Source organism: Macaca nemestrina, chromosome 12 (assembly GCF_043159975.1).
Source record: "Macaca nemestrina isolate mMacNem1 chromosome 12, mMacNem.hap1, whole genome shotgun sequence".
In the NCBI taxonomy this organism is placed as follows: Eukaryota; Metazoa; Chordata; class Mammalia; order Primates; family Cercopithecidae; genus Macaca; species Macaca nemestrina.
In genome coordinates, this window is record NC_092136.1 from 115,635,003 (window position 1) to 115,649,547 (window position 14,545).

General features: G+C 44.1%; 1 long non-coding RNA gene across 2 annotated transcripts in view; it reads left to right on the top strand.

Annotated features, from left to right (window-relative positions):
- LOC105476452 (uncharacterized) overlaps window positions 1–14,545 on the top strand; it is a 201,746-nt gene that overhangs the window by 68,268 nt on the left and 118,933 nt on the right. For both annotated transcript variants that reach the window (XR_011611088.1, XR_011611089.1), the window contains exon 3: window positions 6,638–7,615. This is a non-coding gene — a long non-coding RNA (uncharacterized lncRNA). The remainder of the gene's footprint in view (window positions 1–6,637; window positions 7,616–14,545) is intronic.

Sequence of the window (14,545 nt, forward strand, 5' to 3'; positions counted from 1 at the left end):
AACTAGTCATATTAGCTTGAACAGTCACTTAACCCTTCTAAAAACTTTGTTTTGTCTGAAAAAAGCAGGTGGGACTAGATGTGTTAGATAGTATCTTCTATCCCTTAACTTCTATGCTAGCCTAGGTGTTACTAGACAGGATGTGACTAGGACAGTGATACCAGGCAAGAAAACCTAGCTGCTTTATTCCAAGCTGTAATGTAGTAGGAATCAAACGCCTCTGGTACCGTTGTTCTGCTGATACCTGTGGGTGATAGATATGAATGGGGACTGACATGAACTACTCATCATGATGCTTGTGAAGAATGGGACTTGCCCTCATGGGCAGGGGTGCTGCCCTTTCTCCTGTTCAGTTCAGTGCCTGCAGATCATCACCACTCAGGCAGGGCTTGTCTGATTTGCAGAAAAAGACTGTTATGGAAGGCTTGGCATTTTTGTGCTGACATTGACCCCCAGATAAGCATCCTCCACTCTGTTCCAGCCCAGTCCAACCCGTTCTGCATTTGGATTGTTTATTTGCCAAATGTTCTGTTATATCTGGGTTCTCTCTGCTCTTAGAATTGTCTGGTCTTCCTGTCTCCTTCCTGTCCCTGAGTCCTGGTACCTGGACTGTGTTCTCTTTCTCCTTTCCTTACTTTCTAGAATTCTCTGAACATCTTTTCCTGGCTTACAGAACCATTCCCAGCTGATCCAACCCTTCTACCTGTAGGCCATGCTATCCTAGCTGGTACGTCCTGCTCTCCAACACTTTGTTCCCCAGGCAACAACTCCCAACCTGGGAGAAGGGCCAACTGTGTCAGGGCCAGGAAGTAGGGGCCCCAGATGAGCCGCTGTCCCTTTGAGCCTGCTTCCCAGGGAAGGAGAGCATTAAACCCAGCCCTCCTGCAAGAGCAGGGTCCCTGGTGTCATGGGCCAAGTTGGCACAGGCTGGCTTGAAGCAGCACACACTCTCTACCTGCCTATGCAGCTATATTTGTGTGTACACATGATGTGGTGCCAGGCAAGCACGTTAGCAGCCACTTTGGGGGATGATCAGATCCCTTGGTGTGTTTGTCTTAGAGTCTGTAAGAGACACTGAAATCAAATATGTATCTCATATATATATATAGTGTGTGTGTTTGCCCCCAACCATATGCCTTGGCATCAATCCAAGTCATTAACAGAAAACAGGTAGTAACTGAAAGAAATAAGATTTAAGGGACCTGCTTAATATTTCCTCCTATTCTTTAACTGCGAGACTTCCATAAGGAAGGTAGAACTTGAATGCCTATTATGTGTTGGGTTCTTTACTGCACTGTTCCTTACCTAACATTCCCTCTCTTAGTTCATGGAAACTTAATTCACTCATGTTATTCCCAGAAATCTCAGCTTCATCTCAAACACCTTTCCTTTCCTCATCCTTCCAACAGTTGAATATTTTCTAAATCTAATTTATTGTTTTACTCTATTCTTATATGGGTGTAGTAATAATTTTTATTTGATAGATAAGAAATAAAGCTCAGAGACACAGAACTCTTGCTGAGGTCACAGAACTAGTAGGTAGGAGAGCAATGTTTTAACCTAAAAGTTTGTCTTTCTCCATGGTCCATGGCAATTCATTAACTCAATATACGTTCAGACTGCCCTTGCCCCTAGGATGATAAGTTGCTAGAGAATAAGCCTTGTTATTTGCACAAGGATCCTATAATTTAGTGAGGGGGGAATATATTTTCAAAACTCAGAATGCAGTGGAGGAATTGCATGGTTCCTTAAGAGCCCAGGGTGGAGACTGGCTAATTGCTACAGGGGAGTCAGGAGAAACTCCATGGAAGAGGCAGTGCTCGATCTGAGTCTTGAAGAATGGTAGGTAGAAGTTGGTCAGCAGGGCTAGAAGGGAAAGGAAGTTCTGGTAGTGGAACAAACAGAAAAAAAAAGCCATAGAAATAAGAAAGAGCATATGAGAGACAGTCAAGCTCCTCTGTGCATGATGGCGAAGGTGTGTTGGGGGCACTGTGGGAAGTCGTGCAGCAGATGTACCAGGTCGGGGGGTCTTAGCTTCATCTCTGAGCAAGAGGGAGCTGCTGCAGTCTGAGCAGGGAAGACATGCAATCACGAACAGACCCTATGCCTTAAGAAGCAAAATGAGCTTGGAAAGGTGCATGGAGACGTGCATGAGAGTGTGAGAGTATGTGAGTATATGTGTAAGTGTATGTGTGTATCTGTGTGAATGGGAGCAAGTGTGTATGTGTGAGTGTGCGTGAGTGGGTGTGTGTGACTATGCAAGTGTACATGTGAGTGTATGTGGGTGTGTATGGCTGAGGGTGAGTCAGTATGATTAAGTGTGAATGTGTATATAAGTGTGTGAATGTGCGTGCATGACTGCTTATGTATGTGTGTGGACACTAAACCTATGGAAACCAGTTAAGAGACTTTTTCAATTGATTAGAGAAAGAGTGGACATGCCTGGAGTGAGGCAACAGCAGATGGGGGTGGTGAGGAAGTGGCAGAGGTGACAAATAATTGCATTAGACAATATAGCAGACTCAGAGACAAACTAATGGGTGGGGGAGGCAAGGAAAGAGGAGGTGTTTGGGACAACAACGATGCAGTTTCTAGTAAAATAGCATGGGTGAATGATGGTGCCATTAACTCAGATAAGGCATGTGAGAGTATAATGAGGTCAGTCTTGGACAGATTGGTGGAGACCAGCATGGTACTGGGGACTGACGCTGCCGTTCTCGGAGTACAATGGGGGAGGGGGCTGCTGTCATAGGGGCAGTGGTCAGAAGGGAAAGGGGGTATCCTAGGACATGGTCAGGACCCATGCTAATATTCCTGGCCAGTGCATTCAGGTTTGGGTTGGAGAAGCCCCAGCTCCATCTGCAAAGCTGGTCCGTGTTCCCAGTTCTCTTGTCATGTTGACGCCCCCCTCTGCTTGTCATGAGTCAGGTGCTGACAGCCTCAATGGTGCTGGCGATCCATCAGTGAGTGGAAAAAGATAATTGACCATCATCTCACCTCACCTCGCCTCGCCTCAACTGATAGAGAGAAATTTAACTGCTTCATTCCACTATAATTTCATATAATTCTCCATCTTTTTCTTCCTCGTTTTTACTTGGAAGTTTACAAAAGTGATTGATGATTTGCTATCAAATATATAAAAAAAGCTAAAATATCATTGGACAGTTTAACAGCCTTTAAAATATAATGGTCTCTCTGGCTGGACATCCACAGTAGCTGTAGAAGCCCGGAAGGTCAATCTTTAATGAACTGGTGAGAATTAGAAAAGGAAAGTGAGAGTGATCAATGCTCAGAGCCAGTTCCACAGCCTACTGACCTTGGGGGAAGAAGGGACATCCGTAAATGATTATGCAGCCCTTCTGAAATGTGCACAGGGCTGTCAGAGGCCACTGGGGAGGCTGGAGGACTGGCCTGTGCTGGGGAGCCAGGGGTCCTGGGTCACACCAAGCAGAGGAGGCTCCTTGCCCTTAGCTCAGTCCTCGTTCATACCCTCATGATAATCCAGGCTGGCTTTAGGTTCTTGCCTCCTTCCTAGGACTCCCTCCAACCTTGTGCCTCAGGGCACAAGGTTGACCTTTGACTCTGTCCAGAGAACTCAAATGCTCCCCTTGCCAACATTTTTGGTCTCTGAGATCCTCTGACTTGCTTGCTCACATCCCTTTCCTTCATTGTTGAAAGTGAACCACTGAACTTATCAGGGTTCCATAGCAGGAGGAGGAGGGGAGGGCAGTTATCTTTTATCAGCCATCTCCTATGTGCCATATACTCTTCCAGGCACTCGCCTTCACACTGTCTCATTTGGTTCCTTCTCCACCCTTTGAGGTAGTTGCTATAATGCTCACTTATAGTTGAAGAGCATGGTTCAGCAGTCATGGTAGGCAAGCAGCTAGAACATGGCTCCCAATGATCCAGCCACCTGGCTTTCATGTCCTTGGGTAATCCCCTCTCCTGGAGTGTGTCCAAGACCTAGTGACTTACTTCTAATGAACAGAATACAACAAGAGTGGTGGGATGGCACTTCCGATATTAGGTTATAAAAAGACTGTAACTTCCAACTTGTTCTCTTGTTGGCTGCTTCTTCTGGAAGCTTGCTGCCATGGTGTGAGCTGCCTGATGGAAAGGCCTGTATGGCAAGCAACTGAGGGGGACTGAATCTCACCCAGTAACCACATGAGTGAGCTCAGTCAAGTCTTGAGATGAGACTGCAGCCCCAGCTCACTTCTGGATTGTCAGCAGAGCACCCAGCTAAGCTGCATCTAGATTCCTGACCCACGGAAACTGGAAGGTAATACATGCATATTATTTTAAGCTGCTAAGTTTTGGAGTACTTTGTTATTCAACAATAGATGAATAATTCAGAATGGTTAAATAATTTTTGCAAAACAGAGTTAACAGGCGGAATCCAGACTCAGAATCAGGACTGCTTGATTTCAAAGCATCACGATCTTTTCATTATACTATATTAATTTTTAAAAAATGACTTGTACCTGTAGCTCCAGGAGATGTATGTCCGTTGGGTGGTGGGATCCCGAGGTGTGCAGACAGCCAGGGTCACATGGCCAAACTGTGTGTTCTATCCTTGTCCCACTGGTGGGCCTTCCAAGAGGTGGCATGTAGAGGCCCAGTGATCACCCTTTCCTCAAAAACTCTTTCCTCTTAGATGGATTGCATTTAGGCACATCTGCCCAGAAGCACTGCAGTTGATTTAAGCATCCTTGCTTTTAATTTTTGGTACCTTTTAGAGAGAAAGAGAAAAATAAGGTTAGTTTCCTAAAGTGTAATTGTTTCAGGCACTTATTTATTAATGAAAAGAAACGACATGTCAACAAAGCCCGGGTTTTGCTGTAGAACTAATGTTAGCCAAGGCACAGTTTATAAGGAAGGTAAGCCTGCTGTCAGTCTGCATTTGTCTAGCTCCATGATCATCTATTAATTACCGGTTCTCCGGGCCCAGGCTGGGGGACAGTCTTTGACCCCTCTCCACTGAGGGTTGCTGAGCACCGAGGGTCAGGAGAAGCATCATCTCTGACATGGTTCTCCTAAAGGAGCTTTATGGGCTTCTGAGCTTTCTCTGAGATTATGAAGACTCACTCTCTGCCTGGACCCCAGGATGGGGAAGGGACAGGGGTGCTTTGTTGAAGTTGAGGGGTGTAGAATGCTGACTTGACTTGTCATTGAGTTGTGTGAGTGTATTGTATTTGGAGTTAGTAAAGTGATTGGAACTTGCTTTGAGTTTCCTCAGGTATGAAAAGGGAAATTATAGTACACATCTTACAGGGTTGATAGAAGGATCAAATGTGATAACTTTTGAACAACATGTGATAACTTTTGAACAAAAATGTGATAACTTTTGAACAACATGGAAACTTGTAGAATAGAAAGCACTTTACAAATTTTGTGTGTGTGTGTGTGTGTGTGTGTGTGTATTCCTGTGAGTTTTGTCAAGTTGGGGTTAGACTCATGGAGCGGATCCAGGAGAATAAAGCAAATGATCTGATGAACCCACTTGACTAGAAATTGGAAAGGGTATTTCAGAGGTGCTTTTGGAGGCAGTTAACATAATTCCTGCCTAATACTAGTTTAAACCCATGAAGACATTAATGATTCCTTAAGTGTGATGGCCCCATGGCTCTATGCTGTCACAGAGGAGTCAGGCACGCCACCATCCTTGGTGGGTTGTTTTGGTCCTCATGTTCACCATCTCATTATCATTAGATGCCTAACAGGTCCTCCTTCAAGCTGGGTTCTGTCCGTTTTATCTTGGAAAGTAGTTTTTTGTTTTGTTTGTTTGTTTTGTTTCCTTTTTTGCCCAGAAGCCCCTGAGCTGATTTACTCCACTGTCCAGCACTGGTCACACAGGGGGCAAATTCTGGACTAGTCATATTGTATGGAGACCTGAGAAAGTAAATTTAAAAATATATTGATATGTATTCATTCATCAAAAATAGTTGGAAGAGGGCAAGAGAGAAGGGAATTAGAAATGACTGTTAGAGTAGAAGGGACCCAGGATCTGATTTAACCCCATAAACCCATAAGAAGAGACACGAGGCTCAGAAGGGTTAATAGCTCATCCAAAGTCACAAATTAAGTTGATAGTACCTACTGTACTTACAATGTGGCATATATAGATTATTTTCATGTTTTGCATGGATTGTGAGGCATTTGGGGAAAATTCTCTTACATATAGAATGCCTGGAAACCTAGGCATGACCTTCAAAACTTATCTTTAGTGTCTTTCTAGTTACATGGTTCCCTGGAATATAGAGGTAAATTGAGTTACAGAGACAAAAGGGGAAATGGAGAGCACTGGGCTCTTAGGGTTGTCTGTTTTGTGGCCAGAATGCTTAGGTGAGCAAGCTTATTGGAGCCCAGCAAACCACGTACTTCTTCACTATGCAGTCATGAAACATCAGCATAATCCTAGGGGACTGAGAGGAGTTTATAGGGGAGTTAATTCAGACTCAGCTGCAAATATTCAGTGAGTGTCCAGACTGCCTAGTACCAGGTTAGGTCCTGTGTAGATATAAAGTAAGTGCAGTTCAATTCAATTCAAATTGACCCGACAAACATGTATTGAATGTGCTTGTTCTTGGCATGATAAATATATAAAGATAAATACATGATGCTTTCCTTCCAGATGCTCACAAATAGAATGGACACCAACCTGGGTGACTCACTAAAATGCTATACAATCCCTGCTGTAATATGGACAAGAACAAAATACAACAAAAGCTCAATGGACCCAACCAGAGGGGTACTTTTTAATGACCATTCCAGAGCCCAACAGAACCAGAGAAGAGGTTTACATCATGAGGCTGTCAAACTCTCTAGGATAAAGAGAGTGATAGACTGAATAATCCAGGGCGGTAAATGTGAGAAGTTCAGATAACACTAAGGAAGTTAAGAGGAGAAAAAGTCAACAAGGACTGGGCCTACTCAAAGAAGACTTTTTAGGGTGGTGGACCTTGAACTGGGATTTGCTTGGAAGACGGTACTTGGAAGACGAATACAAGGAGGAATAAAGAGTTGGCAGAGATTAAGCCAAGATAAGGAAGTGGTAACATGCACAATATATTTGGAAGCCTGACCTTCTACACAGAGGGCCTGTGGCCAACTTTTTTTCTACTTCTTTTCAAGTTCCCAGTCACTGAATTCCAAAGGTTTTTGTTACATGGTCCAAACTCAAAGCATGCCTCTTGGGCTTTGGGCAAAGAAGCCCACCGTTTGTGTTTATCCCTAAGAAAAGAGAGAGTAGTCAGAACCCCTGCAGAGAGGTTTGACTCCCGGAAGCAACTTGTCCGACTTTAGCCTTGGTCTCAAGTCTGGAAAAAACACAAAACGCTGATTCTTATCTCTCTCCCAACCCCCAGAAGGATAGATTAAAAAACAGAAGGTTAAGAATTTTGCCAAATATGGAAAAAAGCTTTTGGCATTCAATGTGGCAATCAATCTCTAAAGAATTATTCAACATTTGATGTTCATATCCTCCTCAATGTTATCTCTAGATTTCTCCTTTCAGGAAATCTGAAGAACTGAAAGCCCACAAGAAGTTCCAGATAAAGATGCAAGATGCTGAAGAATCAATAACATTTATTGAGTGCTTACTAAATGCCAGGTACTATTCTAAATGCTTTGTTTTACATGCATAACTCACAAGGGGAAAGCTCTGTTGCACTGACTGTTGTACCCCCACGGACTGCAGAACGGAGAGAGTGGACTGGCAAAATGCAAGAAGCTATGTGTGCAAACATAGCTTTTGACAATGGTAGGAAGAGACATGACCATTGGATCCATTTTAATGACTTTATCCATTCTGCCCAACCTCCCCTCCCTGCCCCTGCAACAATTTTGGCATTCTTCCACATGCCAGCCAAAGCTTTCCTGTCCCCACTAAATCCTTGTAGGCTATGGCTTGATACACCATCACTCACACCCATTTACTGGAAAGCTCCTCTTTGGGCAAGTGGCACTGCTCATTGAGTTTCTGAGCAGAGTTGTTATTGGGGTCACAGTATGGCCCAGGGAAGAAACTCAATGACAAGTGCAGAGTGGGAGCTCTCTGGAGCAATGTCTCATCGTCATGATGGCATGTTGGAAAATTGATAACTTTATTCTGCCTAAGGAGAAACCTCCGCATGTCACCACCAATCATGCAGACTAGACTCTTAAAATGAAATTAGGCTGAAACACAACCAATCAAAGTTAGAGTCTCAATTGCTCTATGACTTCATTTAAAGTTCCAGTGCCAGCAGGAAGAAAAAAGAAATCAATACTACATTTTCTTCATCATCAATTTTGCTTTTTGCTAAATGAAAATGCTTATATTCTTTCTCTTGTTCCCTCCACCATCGAAGATGTTATTTCTTCCCCACTTTATCTTATCCATCCTGTGGTCACAGTTAAACTCACGCAAAGAGTTGATGTAGGACAGAGTTGTGAGTATGGCTTATTTGTACTAAGCTCTTGAAAGTATTGCCGAGGAGCTCATCTCAGTTACCCTAATATTTACCAGTACAGTAGTCCTTACTCCATTGGCCTTCCTGAAGCTGCAGCAGCGCCCTAACCACTTTTGTAGGTGGAGAGTCGATACTGTGCTTACTCCAAACAGCTCTCAAGGCCCTAAGGGCAAATCCCAGTGTAATGCCCTGTGCCAGACTGTTGTACGAGGCCTTGTTGAAGGGAATGTGATAGGGGTGGCAGGCCTGTCATGAACTCCTTCGTGGGCTTTGGTTACAAAAGTAGCAAAGGGACCTCATTATAAAATGTTCTCACCTGTTCAGTTGCAAAACTAAAAGGATTTTGCTGAACAATAGAGAGAACTCACTGCCAAAGCAATCCCTCAGTAGTGACCTTTAAGAGCTCTCAGTGAGCTCCTGTTTCTGTTGGCTCCAAGATGGTCCCAATTCAGGACTTAACTCGCTTGGCAATATTTGGAAAGACAGAAAGAAAGAAATAAAAATTTGAAACAGAGGAAGAAAAAAAAATAGTTCCACGGGCTGGAAACTCATTTCCTGAGGAGCAGGAACACATCGCCTTGCTCTCTGGGACTCACCAAGCTCCAGGAAGCTCGACCAGTCACTTAATAAGTCATTGAGGACGTGTGGTTTAATTAACTCGCCCAAAATTCCTTCTTTCCCTTTCTCACTTTTGCTATTAATATTTTCCGATATCTGATAATGCGGTGTAGTTAATTCTTTCTGGCTTTATAATGAACACTGCCATAATGGAAAAGGTTAGCAGGGCTTCAGGCAGCTTTTAATTAGCCAGCCAAGCAGGTAAAAGCACTTTATTCTTCTCTTTTTTCCCCCTTACTTAGCAATTAATGGAGGAGCTCAGTGGCACTTACTGTACCTTTTTTTGTTTTCTAATGGATGATGCTGCACAGAGCAGGAAGGCCTTACTGTACCCCTGTTACTACCAAATGAGAATATTGGAGGCTGCATCACTGCATTTCAGGCCTCTGGCTTGTGGGTGAAAGTGTTTCTGCTGCTGTCTGAAGGTTTACCTCATTAAAAAGCTGAGTTACCTAGAGTTGTTATCAGTTCCCTGTCTTGCACTTTTCGGTCTTTGCATCTGCATCTAGAGACCCCCCAAAAGGTTTTTACGGCCCATCTGGCCTTGCTTTTTGCAAATATTTTCCTGGTTCTATTTAAGTGAGCCATCTTCCTCTGTTTCCCATGCTAACAAGCAGGCTTGGGGTTGTTGTTCTTATTTTACAGACAGGAAAACTGAGGCCCAAAGTGATTACCTGCCTGGTTAAAAGTGCTTTTTCCAGTTCTGATGGTGCCATCTCTGGATATGAACAGTGGCATCCTCAAGCTAATTGTGGAACTATCTTACAGGAGGAATGTGGGATGAGGGAGGAGTTTAGAAATTATGTGGGCCACTTCCCAGTCTATTAATCAATAAAGAAAACTTGGGTGGAATTATTTGCATGATTCTGCAAATGTAACACAAAAAAATTGTTCTTGAAGTGCATAGCACATTTTTGGTGTTATAGGCTTGATAAAAGCTGACTCTGTATGCAGATCTCTAGAGAGAAACTGGGACAATTTATTTTTTATTCTTTATTTTTTAGACAGAGTCTAACTCTATCATCCAGGCTAGAGTGCAGTGGTATGATCTCGGCTCAGTGCAACCTCTGCCTCTTGGGTTCAAGTGATCCTCCCACCTCAGCCTCCCAAGTAGCTGGGACTGCAGGCATGTGCCACCATGCGTGGCTAATTTTTGTACTTTTTGTGGAGATGAGGTTTTGCCATTTTGCCCAGGCTGGTCTTGAACTCCTGAGTTCAAGCAATCCTTTTGCCTCAGCCTCTCCAAATACTGGGGTAATAGTTGTGAGACACTGCACTCAGCTGAGCCAGTTTTTTTAAGACCCCAGGGTCTCCTGAAAAGAAAGAAATAGACTGGGCATGGTGGCTCACACCTGTAATCCCAACACTTTGGGAGGTCGAGGTGGGCAGATCACGAGGTCAGGAGGTCTAGACCATCCTGGCTAACACAGTGAAACCCCATCTCCACTAAAACAAAAAATTATCCAGGTGTGGTGGTGGGTGCCTGTAGTCCCAGCTACTCGGGAGGCTGCGGCAGGAGAATGGCATGAACCTGGGAGGTGGAGCTTGCAGTGAGCTGAGATCGCGCCACTGCACTCCAGCCTGGGTGACAGAGCGAGACTCCATCTCAAAAAAAAAAAAAAAAAAAAAAAGAAAGAAAAGGAAAGGAAATAGAGACCCCAAGCTCTCTAAGATTCAAAGTTGAGGAGTTTGAAGGTGTATGGAATGGTCCTGTGCAAAGTCAAGCTGAAGGAAGGGATACTGAAAGCATAAAAATGAAGCATACCAGGACAAAAGCAGCCTGAGCTAGTCACCTGGGCTTGACCCAAAGCTTCTGGCTGCCCAGCACAGGCTAGTAGTATACTTGTCCAGTGATATATACTGGGAATGATGGTTAAGCATTTAAGAATAACCTAACAGAGATCATTGTTAGGGCAGGAGCCCCTCTAAAGATGGGTTATGATGTGAACACTTATCTCTTGGGGGTACTTGCCTAAAAGTGTCTGTCCTGTAATATCTTCTTGTTGATAAGCTTCCTGAAAAGGGAAGATAAAGGGAGAATCATGTGACTTTGGTTGCATCCGTTGTGCAAAATATTTGGTGCATTCTCTTCTCACCACATACCAGGTTCAGGAACTTCTTGCTGGATAAAGATCTCACCAATGCCACTGGGGCAATGGGACTTGAGCACTGAACTTTGCAAATCCTTGGTAGATGCTCTGAAGTTTTGGTTGCTTGTGGTCCTTGTACTGTGATCTTAATTAAATTGAGGTGAAAATAATGACTTGACTTGTTGTTACTGCCAGTGTAAACTTTAGCAACAGCAGTGTGGGATGAGGAAACCATGACTTCTGGAGCGGTAGGAGGTGCCCAGGCCTCCAAATCTGCCAGGGTCAACAGCCGCCTGCATACCAGGGAGAATTCTAGAATGCTACTTTGCAGCCCAGTGCAGATACCACTGTGGTCTTATGTCCATGACTGTGCAAGACTGGTGTTCATCTGTGGTCCTCTGTGGCAGCCACCACCACAATCATGCTGGTGAAACAATCTCCCATTCCAGTCCTCTGCCTGACCTTCAAAAGCAGATTGGCCCCATGGGAGAATCTGGGGAGGGATGGTAGCTCAAAGGTGCTATATTGGCTTTTCTGTTAAAAACTGAAGTTGGTGAAGTCTGTCAAAATAGTTCTTTTATATTTGAAAAGCGCTTTGAAGTTTTCAAAACAATACCATATCCATTATCAACACCTCATTCAAATAATGCTTTTAAGTGTCAGTCAGGAAACTATACTATTTTCCCCATTTTACAGATGACAAAGCCAAAACAATAAGAAGTTACCCCCTTCTCTAAGGAAAGTTCAACTGGAGGCAGTTTTCTACAGGAGGCGGACACTGGGCAGTGTCTGGAGACTCTTTTGTCATCACAACTGGGGTAGGGGAGTGAGTGCTACTGGCCTCTAGTTAGTAGAGGCCAGGGGTGCTGCTATATATCTTGCAATGTACAGGACAGTCTCCAATGACAAAGAATTATCCAGCCTAAAATGACCATAAGGCAGAGCTTGAGAAATCCTGATTTAAGGACATACAACTAACAGGAGGAAGAGCCGCTAACTTTTAGAATTGTTGTCTACTGTGAATAACAGCTGCCATTTGTTAAATATTTACTGGGTGTCAAGCACTATTCTAAGCGCTTCATCCGTCAACCCAATTCCCACGACAGGCCTGGGTAGCAGGAATAATTCTCCAACTGAGACACAGAGAGGTCACATAGCTTTCCAAAGGACATGTGGCAGAATTAGTGATGGAGCCTGTGTTGTCTTGCCCCAGTACCTCTCCTGTCTCCACCTCCCTGCATCGTAATAGAGACGGGAGACACTGCTCAACTTGACTAGCAGCTGGTACTGAACAAGTACCCCTTAGAGGCTTTAAGATGAACTGGCTAATTTTTATGTGGTCAGAAGTGGCAGGTTCCAGGATCACCACAGAAAGCAAGTTTCAAGAACATTGTCTCCTCACCAGAATACAATTTCAAGATTCAGGGAGCCCAGTGGCCTCTAAAATTCCTATTCATTGACATATTCTCCTTTTCCTCTCTTAGACCTATGGCACAATTAATCATTCATTCACTTGTTCATACACTCACTCTAAAATATTTTATCAAAGGTTGGAGGTACAAAGAGGAAAGAAATATGTATAGTCTTTTATTGCGAAGTTACCGACAGTCTATTGGGTCAAACAAGCCTAAAAATATCATTGAATTACAGTGTGCTCAGTGCAGTGATAGAGGTGTGTCTAGACTATCACAGGTGCACAGAAAAGGGGCCTCAGCCAATCTCTGGAGGCACGGAATCAGGTAAGGCTCCTAGCAGGTGATCACTGAGTGGAATCTTAAAGGCTGAGATGGAATTAGTAAAGTGGAGAAGGTGAGAAGGACTAACAAGGAAATAGGGAGCTGCATCTGCTGAGAAGTGCAAGTAATCAGTGTTATTGGAGCCTGAAGCACCAATGGAGATGGAGATGGAGAAACAGGCTGAAGCCTGAAGAAGGGCTTGTAAGTGCTAGGGGCGCATTGAGGAGGGGAAGGAGTTTAAGCATCCATGTTACAACAACTCAAGGAGAGCCACCTTGTGTTTCAGATTCAAGTATGCTAAATCCACGTGGAGACAAAGCTTGAGGCAGGGAGGTCAGCTGGGAGGCTGTTGCAGGAGTCTGGACCACGAGTCTAAAATGGGAGTTGGAGAAGGAGGGAATGAATTTTAATATATTTGGAGGTAAAGTCACCAGAACTAGGTGTCTAGATTTGGGAGGTATGGGAGAAGGATAAGTTATGTTTGGACTTGTTGCATGAGGTGTCTGTGGGACGTTCAGGTAGACGGGTCCATCCAGTGGACGATGGAATATATAAGCCCAACCCTTTAGGGAGAGAAATGGGCTGGAGAAAGGGTTGGGAGTCATCAGCAGAGAGATAGGAGTTGCAACAATGAAAATCAGTTAAGCAAATTGGCCCAGGTGCCTGCCCCAATGTAATTATCTGCCGCCAAAGTGCAAGGCAGATGTACAAACAGGCGTTCAGCAGCCTACCCATATAGATGCGGGAGGGCGCTTAAAGAAGTCATTGCAAGCAGAACAAACAGCTCCAAATAAGACAACTGCAGCTACACAATTTAGCTTGATATTCCTTCTCTGGATAAACAACATGTAGAGGCTCCGTGGGAAGCTGCCTCTCCCTTCCCATTATAAAGAGAATGGCTGTTTTTTAGGACATGAGATCAACAGTGAAGTCTTCACAGTCTTCATGGGCTTAGACTTGGACTACTCTCACTGTGAGTATTCATTGCAGGGCCCTGAATTATGGGAGACCCTGTCTGGAATCTGGATTCCTGTCCAGGCCTGAAGGTCACTGGGTTTTCTATGTAATTCCCTTTTCTCCTATGTCATGGCCCTTCCTAAATGGCAGAACATGAACATGTGCGCAGTATGCAGTTATGACTGTGAACATCCCAACAATTACACGCACCCCTGTCCTCCTCCTCCTGGTACGTGCACATGCTTCAAGTTAGAAAAACAAGTCCTTCCGTATTAACACCTGGCACCTGGTATCAAATACATCCAGGCTTAGTAATTATTCTCGGGCTTTGCAGCAGCTTTCTTCTGACCAGTGTTGAAGGCTGGTGCCAGTCACCGTAACTAGGTGTGAATTAATGCAACAGCATCCATGCCGCAGAGCCTCCTGGGTTTGTGTTTGAAACACAGGGCTGTGTTTTAGAGCCGTGGATAAAGTTCATTAATAGGTGCGAGCACAGTTCTCAAAGGGCAGTTCTGCCATATTTCCAGTCACTGTTCAGAATTCTCATTAGCCAATTACCCTGCTCCCGTCCTCCCTGCTCCTGTGGTAATGTGTATTTTAAAGCCTCGATAAAACACAGCATGTTTTAAATATACCTTAATGTATTGGAAATGCACGAGCCCCCTTTGGGTTTATATATTTTAACCAC